General features: G+C 41.9%; 1 protein-coding gene across 2 annotated transcripts in view; it reads right to left on the minus strand.

The window, feature by feature from the left end:
• The window catches only part of Vit (vitrin), a 121,558-nt gene extending 115,435 nt beyond the window's left edge, over window positions 1-6,123 (minus strand). For both annotated transcript variants that reach the window (XM_036171046.1, XM_036171045.1), the window contains exon 1: window positions 5,869-6,123. The gene's annotated coding sequence lies outside the window, so the exon portion shown is untranslated. The remainder of the gene's footprint in view (window positions 1-5,868) is intronic.
• Between the last annotated feature and the right edge of the window lie 8,806 nt (window positions 6,124-14,929).

Below are 14,929 nucleotides of genomic sequence, written 5' to 3' on the forward strand. Positions count from 1 at the left end.
TTGTTGTGAGGGTTTCATGAGTTTGTGTATGAAAGGGTGTTAATACCATTGGTTTTGTTGTTGTTTTTAATTTGCTTGTTTGGTTGGTTTTTCCTGACAGAGTTTAGTTTCTCTGTGTAGCAGCTCTAGGTCCTAGAACTCCCTTTGTAGACCAGGCTGGTTTAGAACTCACAGAGATCAGCCTGTCTCTGTCTCCAGATTGTTTTCACTGGGTGATGAGCTGTTGGTCTGTCCACACGGCCATCCTCATTATCACCACACCTACAAAATATGGTCCACTTAGACAGTAGGTTAGGACCCAATAGAGCGAGCAGTTGAAATCTCTCAGCAGGATGCTTTTTGGGGTAAGCTATAGCTTGGTCCTTGTGTGTTTTGGTGAAGGAAACTGGTATGGTCTGAATGTTAATGTCTCTCAAAGCTCACATATAATCCCAGCCCCAAAGACAGTAGGCTTTGGAGTTGAGGCCTTTGAGGATGACTAAGTCAAAGACCTTATTAAAAGGAGGAACAACCTCATCAAAAGGGTGCCAGGGATTGGGACGATGACTCTGTAGGCAAGGGTACTGGCTGGATAAGTATGAGGACCCAAGTTCAAATCCTTAATCCCCATGTGAAATATTGGGTGTGGTCACACACTTATATATTACTCCAGTGCCTGGGAGGTAGAGACAAAGGATCCCTGGGGCTTGCTGCCTGCCAGTTTCAGTGAGAGACCCTGTCTCAGGAAAATAGAGAATGATAGAGCATGTCACCTAGCTCCTCCATTGTCCTCCCCCATGTGCAGACACAGTAAGAACATGCTGTGTAGCAAACAGAAAGGTGGTTCTCACCAGACGTAGAATCTATGGGTGCCTCAATCTTGGATACCTCAGCCTCCAGAACTCAAAATACATTTTTCTGTCTGTTTGCCACCAGTCTATGGTGTTTCTTACTGCAGCCCAAATGGACCAAGATGCAAACAGGACGGCCATCTGACTAAGTACTTGTAGAACCCCAGCACTATGCTCTGGATATATGTGTCTTCTAAAATTCACAGTTGGAAATACTAGCACCTAATGTGATGGGCTCGACATGAGACCTTGGGAGGTAGGTAGGCCATGAAAGGGAGCCAAAACTCATGTCTGTATCATATTCCAGTCTTTGAGCACTTTGATCGTGGGTTTTCATTCTCTGAAACTGTGGGAAATCAATGTTTGTTGTTTAGAACAACTAGTCTATGGAGTTCTGTTATAATAGGGCCAATTGAGTCTGTTATAAAAGGCCAATGCCTAGAAAGGAAGCAATTCTGTATTTTTTTCTCTCCCTTTTTCCTCTGTTCAGAAGTTTGTAAGGCTCCTCTGTCAATTCTCATGGAAGTCTTCTAGAAGGTTGTATTATTTGACCAGTCAAATGGTCAAGAAATAACACCTGACACTTAATTCTCAAGAATTGGAAAAAACTCTAATGAAAAAATATGAACTAGAAATGGAGTCGATTTTTTTTATATATATAAGTTCTAAGATCAGAACAAAATACAACCGTAAAAACTCTAAGTTGAGTCAAAAGCACGCTAGTGTTCTATGTTGGAACTTTCTGGCTGCAGGTTTGACTCAGGACAGGATTTGGGCATGTCTTACTTCAGTTCACCTTTGTCCCCTGAAGTGCAGATGTGGATTTTTACCTCGTCACCTCTGTTCCTTGTGAACATTGCCATTTTCAGGTTGCCAGGTAACATAATTTTTATGGATGGTTTCATCAAACATCAGATGGTGCCTGCTCTGGATACTTCCCAGGCAGCCTGAACGTTTCTCCTCATCCCTAAGGACCTCAGGAAGGCTTACAGAAAGGTTTCTAGCTGATTAAAAACAAATTCTACAGCCAGTATCCACAACTGTTTGTGTTAGGGGTGAGGTAACCATGGAAAATGCAATAAACAAAACAGAAATAGTCCTTGCTCCGTTGTGAACACGTGACCCTGGCCATGCTGCCCTGGGGGATTTTCTTCTCTCTCAGGTTTTCTACGTAGTCTGCAAAATAGGAGCTCACCTGGGTGATTTAGGCTGGTGTGTGTGTGTGTGTGTGTGTGTGTGTGTGTGTGTGTGTGTTGTTTAATGAAGATTTTGCTAACAACCAGTACAAACAAAAAGTAATTTCTGATGTTTATCGTGATTATCTGGTTTCTCTTGACGCATTCTCTATAAGAACAGAATCTGTGTGACCACGCCTGTGTAAATTAGCATTTTCCGCCCCCATATAGCTCTCCTGTCCTCCCTGTGTTTGGAGGCTCAAGAACTTCCCTGTCTTCTGGCCGACCCAGAGAGACACGTCTCGAAGCAGAGACAGGGAACTTTCTCAACCTTCACAGAAGTTGCCTCTTTGGCTTATCCTCAGCTGAGTGAGGGACAAGTTCAGACCCTCTGAGCGAAGTAACGGCAACCGGTTTCTTATACTCAGAAGAACGGCAAGGAAATCCACAAGTCATTTGCTTATCCCGCCCGAAGAGTTAATGTTTACAAGTTCAAAGACGACAACATTGAAGCTCTGGTTTCTTGTTTCAGTCACTTCAATAAAAATACTTGCTGACATTTGGGTGCCGACAGGGGGACACTTGGTACTTCGGGCTCTGATTGAGGGCTCCTTGCCACAGCTCTATGAGGTAGGGACTAAATCAAGGTCGCCTTCATGGATAAGAACACTGGGGCCCATGGCTTTTAAGTCACTTACCAAAGTTTGGAGAAGTGTCAGAGCCTGTTGACTAAACAATCCCCATAGAGCCCCATAGCATTGCAAGGCCAGCTGGCCTGAGCCATGGTCTCTCAGGCAACTTTAAACTCAGACATCTGACGTTATCTTCGCATGAAGACATGCAGATAGTCATAGAAATAGTCCAGGGAATGGAACAAAATCGGCCATATAGCTTTACAACTTGGACCATCCATCCTGTCCTAGGTATGCTATAGATGGACACACACACACACACACACACACACACACACACACACACACACACACACACACACACACACACACACACACACACACACACACACACACACACACACTCACACACACACACACACACACACACACACACACACACACACTTCCTTTAACTGTCTTGGGAAGAACAGTTGCGTTGAATTTCATTTTCTTTTACAGTGTCTTAGTAAGGTTCCCGTTGCTGTGACAAAACACCATGACCAAAAGGAAAGTGAGGAGAAAGTGAGAACTCGTCACACTCCATCACTGGAGGAGGTCAGGCGGGAGCTGGAGCAGAGGCTGTGAAGGAATGCCTCTTACTGGCCTGCTCCTCATAGCTTGATCAGCCTGCTTCCTTATACCATCCAGGACCATGTGCCTAGGGGTGGCACCACCCACAGTGGGCCTGGCCCTCCCACTTCCATCATCAACCAAGAAAACCCCCCACAGGTTTGCCCATAGGCCCGTCTGGTGGGGGCATTTTCTCAATTGAGATTCCTTCTTCCCAATTAACTTTAGCTGTGTCAAGTTGATAGAACACACACACACACACACACACACACACACACACACACACACATTTTTGTTTTGTTTTGTTTTGAGATAGGATTTCTCTGTATAGCTTTGCGCCTTCCCTGGATCTCGCTCCGTAGACCAGGCTGGCCTCGAACTCACAGAGATCCGGCTGCCTCTGCCTCCCGAGTGCTGGGATTAAAGGCGTGCACCACCACCGCCCGGCTCACACACTCTTTTTACTTAGTCATTTAAACACAACTATTTAAAACATAGTTTCTGTAAGCCTATTTTGATACTTCTTCATTGTTTTAATGTCTGTGGGCCCGCCCAATGAAACGGACTGCCTTGTCCTCTTTGTTTTATATGTCATATGAGGCAATGTGGGCAGAACTATTAGTTAGGCCCCCCGGGTCATTAGATGACCTTCTACTGGCAGACCATTGTGTTCTTCCCAGTACCCACTGCTCTAACACCAGGCTCACCTCCAGGGAGGGCTTGGGAAGGAGACGCTGCCTCTGAAGGTAACAGGACTTCCTTGGAGACTATCAAGCAGTGACTCTTCCCACTGGAATTTTTCTCTGACTGTGCAGTAAAATACCACCCTATAGAAAACAGTCACCTTTCAACCCCCCCCCCCCCCCCCCCCCCCCGTTGGAGCTGCTGCCACTCGATATTAAGCCTCGTGCCTGCCCTGGAAGGAGGAGATGCTCACATTGCCGTGTCTATTTTTCAAAAGCGGGGACAAAGGTCCAGAAATGTCCCACGCCTTTCCCGAGGGAGCACAGAGAGGTCCAGGCAGAGCTGCCTGGGTTATTCAAGTCTCCTGGTTTGGCACAGTGGGGTCAGACCACACAGCTTTCCTGTGTTCCACGTGTCTTCCAGGAATTACAGTGGAGAACAGCTCAAGCATTGCCTGGTGTTCTGGGGGCACTATCCAAACTATCTGCTGTAGTTTCTTTGAAAGAACCTATTCTTCCTGCAATTGGTAACTTGCTGGGAAGATAATTAGATCTGCTGAAGGACAGCCACAAACACGATTTCGGCAGCGATATGGAGCAAGAGGTCCTCAGCATTCCTGAGGCATTTCCTTTGCAGCCTTTCCCCGTGGCGAGGGAGGCAGAAGGTATATTTAAATGAAGTTGAGCCTGGTAAGTTAGCAGATTGCAATAGAAATGCATTGCTCATTGTCTAGTGCCTATTTTTAATGAAAGAAGATATGTTAATTTAATAAATAAAAGAGAAACCCTTGCAGCTTTTTACCAGTGGGCGGGCACACACACACACACACACACACACACACACACACACACACACACACACACACACACACACACACACACACACACACTTAGCAAAGGAAAAAAAACACAAATAGTGTTGATCCTGCCTTGCTTCAGGGCATTTCATCCCTCAAGAAACCAGGGAAAAACAGCCTCATAACTTTACCACCAAAACTTCCAAATTTATTGAAACACAGCGTAATGGCAAAATATTATTTTCTTAGCAGAAACACATTAAAAAAAAAAAAAGAAAGAAACACACCGCCACCACCATGGCCAAGAATGCTTGGTTTTGTTTTTACAATAAGCTCCAAGAAAATCTTGAATTCCACTCTTGATTTGGGGATGGTTAGAAATGCTGTAGCTTGTTTGGAGCCAAGGATCCTGTCTAATTGTTCGATTGCATCCTTTGTTTAACCTGCGCCTCGGGCGTTGATTTCATGTTTGTGCGGGTTCCACACAATCATGCTTAAAAGAGATTGAGAGTCCTTTCTTTTTGTGCAAAGTTGAGCTATAACGGCAAGGCTCACAATGCCAGCCCCTTATCAATAACAGAAGCATTCAGCCTAGGAAAACACTGCTATTGTAAACAGTCAAAGATTTGCACATCTAGCCACATTCCACGGAGACCTGCCTCAATAGAGAGACGTGGAGATTCACTCAGAATCGTTTCTGGTTTAGCATCCCTGTGCCCATTCCTTGTATGGCTTTTCATACATTAAGTAGCTGCTATATATTGTTACTATGTTCCTTATAGGAAACAAGCTGAATTAAAAAGAAAAAAAAAAGCAAGAAAGATGTAAATGACTTAAAGTTTCCACACACATGTCACATTGTTTCAACTTACTTTAACCGTAATGAAGATGCTTTAGTGACCCAGCAAAAAACTTTGTTCTAATACTAATCATTTAGCATTATTTATTTATAACACACACATATGGTTATTTACAACCAACCAGCATCTATTTCTTTTGCAACTCTCTTTAAGTTGAAATTTATAAGCTGGTTTAGGCATTTATTCTTGTTTTTTTCAATGAAAAGTACTTTTTAATGTTTTTATAACCATGATTGGAAAGCAGCTATATGTACACCATTAGGAATCCACCAGACATACCTTGTTTGAAGAAAGCAGTGGTTTTTTCCCCCCTAAACTTGCCACCACAAAGGAGGGTTATCCTTTTCTCTTTACGCTTTTCTGCATTACAAATCCCATCCAAATTATTCTAAAGAAGAAGCATGAGTTGGTCCAGGCACCCTTCTCTTCTCAGACGAGCAAAGCAAACATTCCCATCCACCTCTCAGCCCTTTGGAAAGCGCATTTTGTAACACACACACACACACACACACACACACACACACACACACACACGCCTCTCACACTGGGTTTAGTGCTGAATTAGGCGGTCCTCTTTCAAATTTCCACTCCCACTTGCTGCTTTTGGGAAAGGATTTCTAAATATTCTTTTCTAACCCAAAGCACACATGCAGTAAGCAAATTCTACAATTAGGTATTCTGAGACGCAGAAAGTGGAGGAGTTAGATAGTGACTTTTATTTCTTTTTCAAAATACATTTTTTGAAAAAGCAGGGGCAGTTGATGTTTTTTTCCCTTCCTTCCTTCCTTCCTTCCTTCCTTCCTTCCTTTCTTTCTTTCTTTCTTTCTTTCTTTCTTTCTTTCTTTCTTAGCACTAATGAACACAGCTGGATTAAGTTGTTTGAAGACAGAAAACGGCAAACACCACCAAGCTTATTCTACCGGACTCTCCCTTCTGCCCAGAGAACACATATTTTTCTTTGTCCTGGAAGCTACTGTTTTGTTTTGCTTTGTTTCCATTCTTGCTGCTCAGGGCAAGCCCCATGAAATAATTGAAGTGTAGGCTGCTGGTAACAGGACACACGATAATAATAGCGGGATGTGGACTCTGAGTCATGTTTCACCAAAAAAAAAAAAAAAAAAAAAAAAAAAAAAAAAGGAAAAAAAACCCAACAACTTCTCTTGGATATCTCACATCATTGGGGGAAGCTAACTGCCCATTTTAGTTACTTAGACAATACTGACATCAAACTAAGCCAAAGCATTTAAAAAAAAAATCCAACTGAAAAGTAATATGAGTTCATCTGGCAGTGTTCAAGGCTGCATGGCCAATCAGTGTGATGTGACATCCTTTTCTCCAGCTGGGCAGAGGGTAGCAAAGAGAAGGAATCTCCTCCTGCTGGGGAGTGTGCTCCCAAGCAGCTGGAGAAGAGAACAGTCTCCCATTCCAGGCACGCCCCTGTCCTCATCTGCTGCATTGTGGGGTGGCTCTCTCCTTAAGACTCTGTGGTTGCCACGCTATTTAGACTTTCTGTTTTCCTTCCATTTGTGCCCTGAAATTATTTTTTCAATCTTGTTTCTTCTCTCAACAAAACCTGGTGCCAGGTCCATAGCAGGCAGGAGGATGCTTCCCCTGCGAAGTTGGGTGGTCCTGTTGCTTGTGATGGGACGGGCTCATCTGAAGCATAACTAAATGGAGTTAATAAAAATACTGGAGTTGTGGCTTCTCAGATGTCTTTTCCTGGGAGTGGTGCTTATCATTTCTCTGTAACATGTTCCTAAATACTCGGAAAATTCTTTAAGGGCCAACAATGTTAGCTTCATTTCACAGATAAGAGACCTCAGACTCAAATAGTGTGAGCATTTTCCCCAAGGTCTTTCACGTATTGAAGCAAGATCTTGGCTTTGTATTTAAGGCTTTCTGACTCTCAATCAATGAGGTTGTTTTAATGCTTACAATGGCCTTTTTTTTTTGCTATTTTTAAACTATTTATTTATTTATTTATTTATTTATTCATTTATTTATTTATTTATTTATTGTCAGAGCTGAGGACCGAACCCAGGGCCTTGCCCTTGCTAGGCAAGCGCTCTACCACTGAGCTAAATCCCCAACCCCTCTCTTTTGCTATTGTTAAATTTAAAATTTGATGGCGAGTAAAGGACAAATAAAATACAAATGTACTAAAAAGCATATGAAGAACTATTCAAAGATAATGAAAACTGAAAAGCCATGATATCTGGTGTAACATGAAGAGCTAAACAGTCTTATTAATAGAAAACCCGGAGCCAGATATTGGGGTGGAAACTAAAAGATGAGAGAAACAGAATAAACCACAGCCAACCTCATCTTACCAACTCCTTAGCCACCAGAGTGAGACTTCCTGTTTACTCACGCCTTATATTCCGTTCTGTGTCCTGCCCTCTTCCTTCCCTCCTAGGTCTGGGATGAAAGGCGGCATGTGTGCTTCCCAAATACTTGGTAGCAAAGGCATGAGATCTCAAGTGCTGGGATTAAAGGTGTGTGCCACTACTGGCTGGTTCTGTTTCCTGTGTGGCCTCGAACTCACAGAGGTCCAGATCTCTGTCTCCCGAGTGATAGGATTAAGTGCCACCACTGTCTTGCCTCTATGTCTAATCTAGTGGCTGGCTCTGTCCTCTGATACCCAGATAAGTTGATTAGGGTACACAATATATTGGGATACACGGTATATCACCGCAGTCTGGGGTGAGGGAATTTTTGGAAGTAGGGCTGATGACTTCCCAGTGTTGTTGATGTGACTGGTGCTACTGAATTGTCACTTGAAAATAACAAAGATCTTGTAACGGTAAAATTTATGTAATACAGTTTTACTGGATTAAAAAATAGCAAAAGGGAGTGATTCCCTTAATGGGTAACAAAACATTGTCTGATTTTAATTTATATTGGCAAAAACTGGGAACCTAGACTCCGTGGCAGACATGCTATGGTCTTGTTGGGTGGCTGATGGTAGGTAAACATGGCTACTCTGGAAAGAAATCCAAAAGCACTTGGTTGAATATATGCTCCCACCCACCCAGCTCCTCTCTAGTGCATGTAACAGCGAACTCAGAAACACACAGAGATCTCAGGCACCAAATGTGAGAGATGCACAGGATGGAAGATGAAGCACCCCAAGAGAAGGCCTAGAGCCACTTTGCACCGCGGTCCCTATGGTCTTCCTTTGTGTGGCTCTCTCATGCTCATTTTCTTCAGGACTTTGCTCGAACGCCAGTCCAATGAGGCCAAGCCTATCTACCCTGTTTAAAATGTCACCCCACTCCGAACATTTCCTTTTCCTCTTCTCTGCTTTATTTTTCTTTTACAGCATCTATTGACTTTAATAATATTTCCACTTGATTTTGTTTTTATTGAACGCTACACTGCTAAGATAAATACAGGCCCTGGAATGAAAGAGGTTTTTATCTATTTTATTCGTGTACACATTCTTGGCTCTTGAATCCAAAACATACTAAGCATACAGTAAATATGAACTAAATGCATGATAGGAAATAGATTAGATGGTTACCTATAGTGAAGAGAATGAATAATCAGGATCAGTGGAATAAAAAACATTCAAGAAAAATCCTACAGCCTTGTGTGAATCATTGGTGCTGGGTATGGAGTCCACGCCCCATACCTGGACATCGGCAGCAGCAACAATTCCTCCAACTAAATCGATTAATTTGGTGGCTGTGAGGAAATCCTCACTTGTTTTTTTTAGAGTCACAAGATCACCATTACCTGGTTTAGAGCCTTGAGGTTGTTGCCTGCTTGGCATAAGATGAAATATATTGAGATGAAATATATAACTGAGAACAAAAATTTTGGCGTTGGGTGGGGATGCAGTTCAGTTGGTAGAGCGCTTGCCTAGTGCGTACCAAGCCCCAGGTTCCATGCCCGGCACTGCACAAACTGGGTGTGGTGACATACATCTGTAGTACCAGCATTTGGGGTGTGGAGGTAGGAGGAGCAGAAATTCAAGTTCATCTCAGCTACATAGTGAGTTCAAGGCTAGCCCGAGCTATATAGAAAGCTCTTCTGGATGGATAGGAATAGGGGCAGAGGGTAAAACTGTGTTGCCCAGTTTCCTCAAGGTGCTGAGCAACTTGTCATCACCCCTGGTTGCTTGGAAGCATTTCCCAAATCCTTTGTCACCACACAAAAGCTTGGTACCCTAATCTTGTATCCAGCACAAAAACCTCCAATCTCTCTTTAGAATGTTCTCTATTGAAACTTTTTATTATTCTCATAAATGGTGAATTTGATGGCTCTTGAAAATATTGCCTCTTTTTTTTTTCTGTTTTCGCTCCATAGCATGTGAGGCGATCAGTACAGTCTTCACATTACACATCCATTATTTTATGGGACTTTAAAAAATGCAGGCTGGCAATTTAAGAGTCTTCGTAATGAGGCAGCCTTTTCCGACACTCCTGATGCTTTTACTGTGCACAGGTATAAAACACAAGAGTTACACCTTCATAACACAAACGCACTGAAATATCTTGGACTTTATTGTATTTGATGCTACATCAATTTTTCATACATAGATATACGATTTGCCTTGAACTCTTCTATAACAGCTTTGAGAACTCTCCCTTGGGTGGCTGGAACTCACTGCAGAGATCTGATACTAGTTTAATGTCCCAGAGGCTGCTGAGCAGGGCTGAGCACACACCTTTGAGGTATCAATGCAAATGGGAAATTCGCCAACACAATTAGCCTTTGTTAAATTTATAACACCACTGTTGTCAGAAATAAAGAGATTAGGATGAGAAAAAAATAACCGCATTCCAAGCACAGAAGGAGCCGAATGAGTAGCAGGGGTAACTTACAGATATAGACAAGAGATGAGCAGAGGAGAATTTTTGCCAAGCAATGGAAAACTATAAGAAAAAAGGTGAGAGCATGGTAAAGAAAAAACTGCTTAAATACTAAACATGAGCCACTAGTGAGCAAAAGGTAAACTCGGTGAAGGAAAGATGATAGGGGACTTGAATGCACCTTCTTCTTTGGGTCATTAAAACTAACTACAAAAAGGGAATGTTGAAATGATTTCTGCTCTCCAATGCTGCCTGGAAGCCAGTGAGTTGGACAATACTGGGCAATACTGACAGTAAGCTAGGATAAACAGACAAAAGACAGATAAATCCCGATAAGTCACTGTGACTGCCGTGGCATAAAAGGGGTTAACAGACCTAGCAGCTGATGGCAGGGATTGGAGAGTTGCCTAGAAATCCTAGCATTGCTCAGCACTGCTGACATGGCTGGCTGGTTTGCCAAGCACAAAAGCACCTTGTGCAAAATCAGGGTTCACAGTAGGAAGCAGGAGATTATAGGCCTTGTGGCTCCCCATCATGCCCAGTAAGCACACTGAGTCTAAAATAAAAGACTGGTTCACAGAACATGGCTAACTGGGGCTCTGCTGACATAAGCTGTGTTTACTCTATTGTTCAGTTTCTTTCTGTAGGCCTTGGGCCAGCTGGAGAATCTCTGCTATCTAGTGTCCCCTCCCACGATGGGGACAGCATATACCAGGGAAGATCTTCTCATAGCAATGGTAATGTTGCAAGAGGGTAATAGGAATGAGGTTTTGTAGAACTGGCCTGATCGGTCTGGCCCATTCTTTCAGCTAAAATTCCATCCTGAGAACAAAGTCAAGAGCTTGGGACTAGTTGCCCATGAAGAAGAAATGGCAAAGGCTAAGGGCTGCAGCTCAGTGTTTGAGCGCTTAACCAGTTCGTTCTAGGCCCTGGGTTCTATGCCAGCACTGGCAAAGGAGGAGGAGGGGAGAGAGAGAAGGGGCTTTGGCAACAGCGTGGATGAATGTTGACAAGGGGAGGGAAGAATCAGCATCAGAAATTCAAGTGACCATGCCATTCATTCACTTTTTAACCTTTCTTTGCCCTTATGTTTATCATATGCCTTGTCAACAGCATTCAGGGAGATTTTTTAAATTGTCTAGGTTGACTCTGCATTTAAAAAAATTTAAGCCATTTATATTTATTGTGGTTACTGACATGGTTGGTGTTCTCTGTGTACCCTATTTGTATCTTTTATTAACTTTCTGTCTTCGTTGGTTTTTCATTTTCTGTCTTCTGTTTGGTCAATGGCATTTCTATGTTCATCACTTGCTCACCATTGTTTTGGAATTGCAAATTATGTCTCTGAAAAGCTAGGGTTTCCCTCCAAGTTTCAAACTGTATCAGTAGCTATATTTTTTTTTCAGTTTACTTGTTAACTTTACTTTCCATTTTAGCCTAATAAGACTCTCAGACCACTTTACTATGTCCTATCATTTGTTGATAGTTTTAGTGTTGCTCTTTCAAGACACAAAATTAGATTGCCTTAATTCTCTTTTTAAAGGGTCATGCACACATTTAATTTTAACACTTGGGAGGCAGAGGCAAGTAGATTTCTGTGAGTTTGGGGAGACAGGGATACATAGTGAGACCCTGTCAAAATAGTATCTATATCAGGAAGACAATTGACAGGTAACTTTAACATAACACAGCACATATCCTGGGATTAAAATGGCATCATCTCAATCAGGAAACTCTAGAGATTTCTCCACTAAGACTAGAAACCTGGCAAAGATACTCACTACATTTACTAGTGTCCTGGAAAATATGAGCCAATGCAATCCAACAAGAGAAATCTATAGAAGAAAACAATTAAGTAAAACAGGTGAACACTATGCCCATTTCTGGATATAGATGTATGTACACATGTATCTCTGCTGTGTTTGCAGTGAAGACAAAACCCCACTATAATGAGCATGTGTGGTACCCAGTACTTGCCTTCTAGATGTCAATCTTCAACAAACAAATCAGAGCCCCTTGGGAAGTAGATGAACCTAGGAACTGAAACAGGAGAACATGAGCTGTGAGATGTATCTGAAACATGTTTGTATTCAAAAGTAAGAAAGTGGTTTAAAAAAAAAGAAAGATACTAATGTGCTAAAAGGAGCCAGAAGCTGTCTTGAAGGACCACTCATAGACAAATATAGGGAAAAAATGATACAAGATATTAATGAACTAAAACGCACAGTGTTCAGTATCAACTTATGGATATATAATAGTATAAATAACAGGCAGTCAACTAAATTAATAAGGGAAGGCCCTTCTTTATAATGGAATCCATACTAGTAACTGAAGAAAAAATGGCCAAAATAGACAGCTGTTGTTTCACAAACAACATAGTAATTGCTCAAAAGATGAGAAGTAGAAAACTTATTATGTTTACTATTTAAGTAGAGAAAATAGTATCTGTGTAGTGGAGAAGCATAGAAGTACCCTGTTAACTTGGTGGTCACAGTTAATAACCTACGTAATTAGAGAAGCTGATAGAGTCTACCTAACCAAGATATAGAGAATGCCGCATCTCCTCTGTCCCATCATGGCCACAAATGTTTACATGGCTTCAGCTTGGAGTAAACAGCAGAAAAATCCAATGAGCCATGTTCAGACTTACTGGTGGATACCTCTCAAAACGATCAAAGTTGTGAAAGGTTAGGACTGATTAGAGAAACTGAGGCAACGTGACCTCTAAGGACAACACAGTGTTCAATTCAACCACACAGCAGAAAATGAACAGCAGCAGCAACGAGAAACCAGTGAAGGGCCAATGAAGTCTATGGATTCAGGGATGGTCGTGTACCGCTGGTAATTTTCCACGTTGATAATATTACAACCACATGACATGGAAATATTTGAGGGAGCCAGATGAATAGCATAAAAATTCTCTGAATTATGTTTACAAGGTTTTTTCCCCTCCATAAGTCTGAAATTATTTCAATATAAAAACATACATTAAAAAGATGATGTCATGAATGGAAAATTGGATGAGAAATAGAAAATAAGAAATAACATTCGGTTTGTTTTAGGAGATCTGTATTCATGAACTTTGGCTCTCAGACACTCAGCTTCCTTATTTAGAGAAGGAAAGAAATAATTTGTCCTTTTGAGCATCAGATGGGATAAAGTTGGCTAAAAAAAAAAAAATACCCATTCATTGGGAATGCTGTGTAAATGATTATTACTAATTACAATTTCATATGCCTTTTTATTGGAGATGATCAGAGGCTTCAGAAATGTTGTCTTTTTCTTAATATTCCCTGCTATGTGGTTCACAGCAAATTCTAATGGTACTCACCTGTGTTGGCATGTAATTCTACATGGGTGAGAAGCAATGGGAGCTGGGTCCTGGGTGGGGGGGGGGCTGATGGAATGAATGTGTCTGGTGGTAAACAAACCCCCTGTCACTTGCACAAATGAGGGGCTCCAAGTGCTTTTTAAATGACACAAAAGAGGGCTCAGGTTTCTTTACAGAAGGGATTCAACAGAGCCTGCACAAAGCCTGGTCACACACATCAACATATTTTTCATGATGTTTCAGTGTTAATGCTAAAATAAAATAAAATAAAATAAAATAAAATAAAAAGGAGAACCACTCTTTGGGAAGATGTGTACAATAGGGGACATCTGTGTCTAGGTGAGGGTGGCCAGGGGATGGCAGGCACACTGTGGAGACTGGCCTCAGAATTCCTATCAGAGTACAATGAATAGGATTTCTGTTTGGAAGGGCAGAGCCTGAGAGGAGACGTGACTGAAATTGCGTACAAGCCAAGAAGAGGCCACAAAAGAGAAGTGCAGGAGGGTTTAGCAACATTAGCATTAATGCCACAACGTGCTCCCAAACCAGAAATCTGCAATTCGCTGTGGAGGAATTAAAAGGCAGATGATCAAATGAGAGGAAGGGCTTGCAATAATACAATAAAAGATGAATACATTCACGATATATGTACTTAAAAAATCAATGAGAAAGATCTCAAATGAACTACCAGGAAGAAAAGAAGCCAATGTGTGCAATGTGTGTGTGTGTGTGTGTGTGTGTGTGTGTGTGTGTGTGTGTGTGTATTCACATTGTATACAATGTGAATGAATACACACATATACATACACACAAGCACACATGCACATACAATAAGTGGATAATACGCATGTTGGGGAAAAACCTTTACTCATATGAGAACATCATAGAAATACAATTTAAAATGATACTAAAACACCATTTTTAGCCTGCCTGTTTGGCACCAATATTTTTAAGGAAAGTATTCAATACCTGGAGGGTGAAGATCTGCAACCTGGCCTATGCATATTTTCAGCAGACAATGAAATTACTGCAACCTTCCACAAAGTCATTGAGCAAGCAGCACCATGAAGACCACTACCAAAACTACCACCACCAACCACAAAATCACCCCAAACTCAAAAGACCAAAATCAGTTTTTAATCTTTGGCCCTTCTAGGAATCATAGGCTGCTTTGTGTGGTTGTGACAGAATA

Source organism: Onychomys torridus, chromosome 21 (assembly GCF_903995425.1).
Source record: "Onychomys torridus chromosome 21, mOncTor1.1, whole genome shotgun sequence".
Classification (NCBI taxonomy): Eukaryota; Metazoa; Chordata; class Mammalia; order Rodentia; family Cricetidae; genus Onychomys; species Onychomys torridus.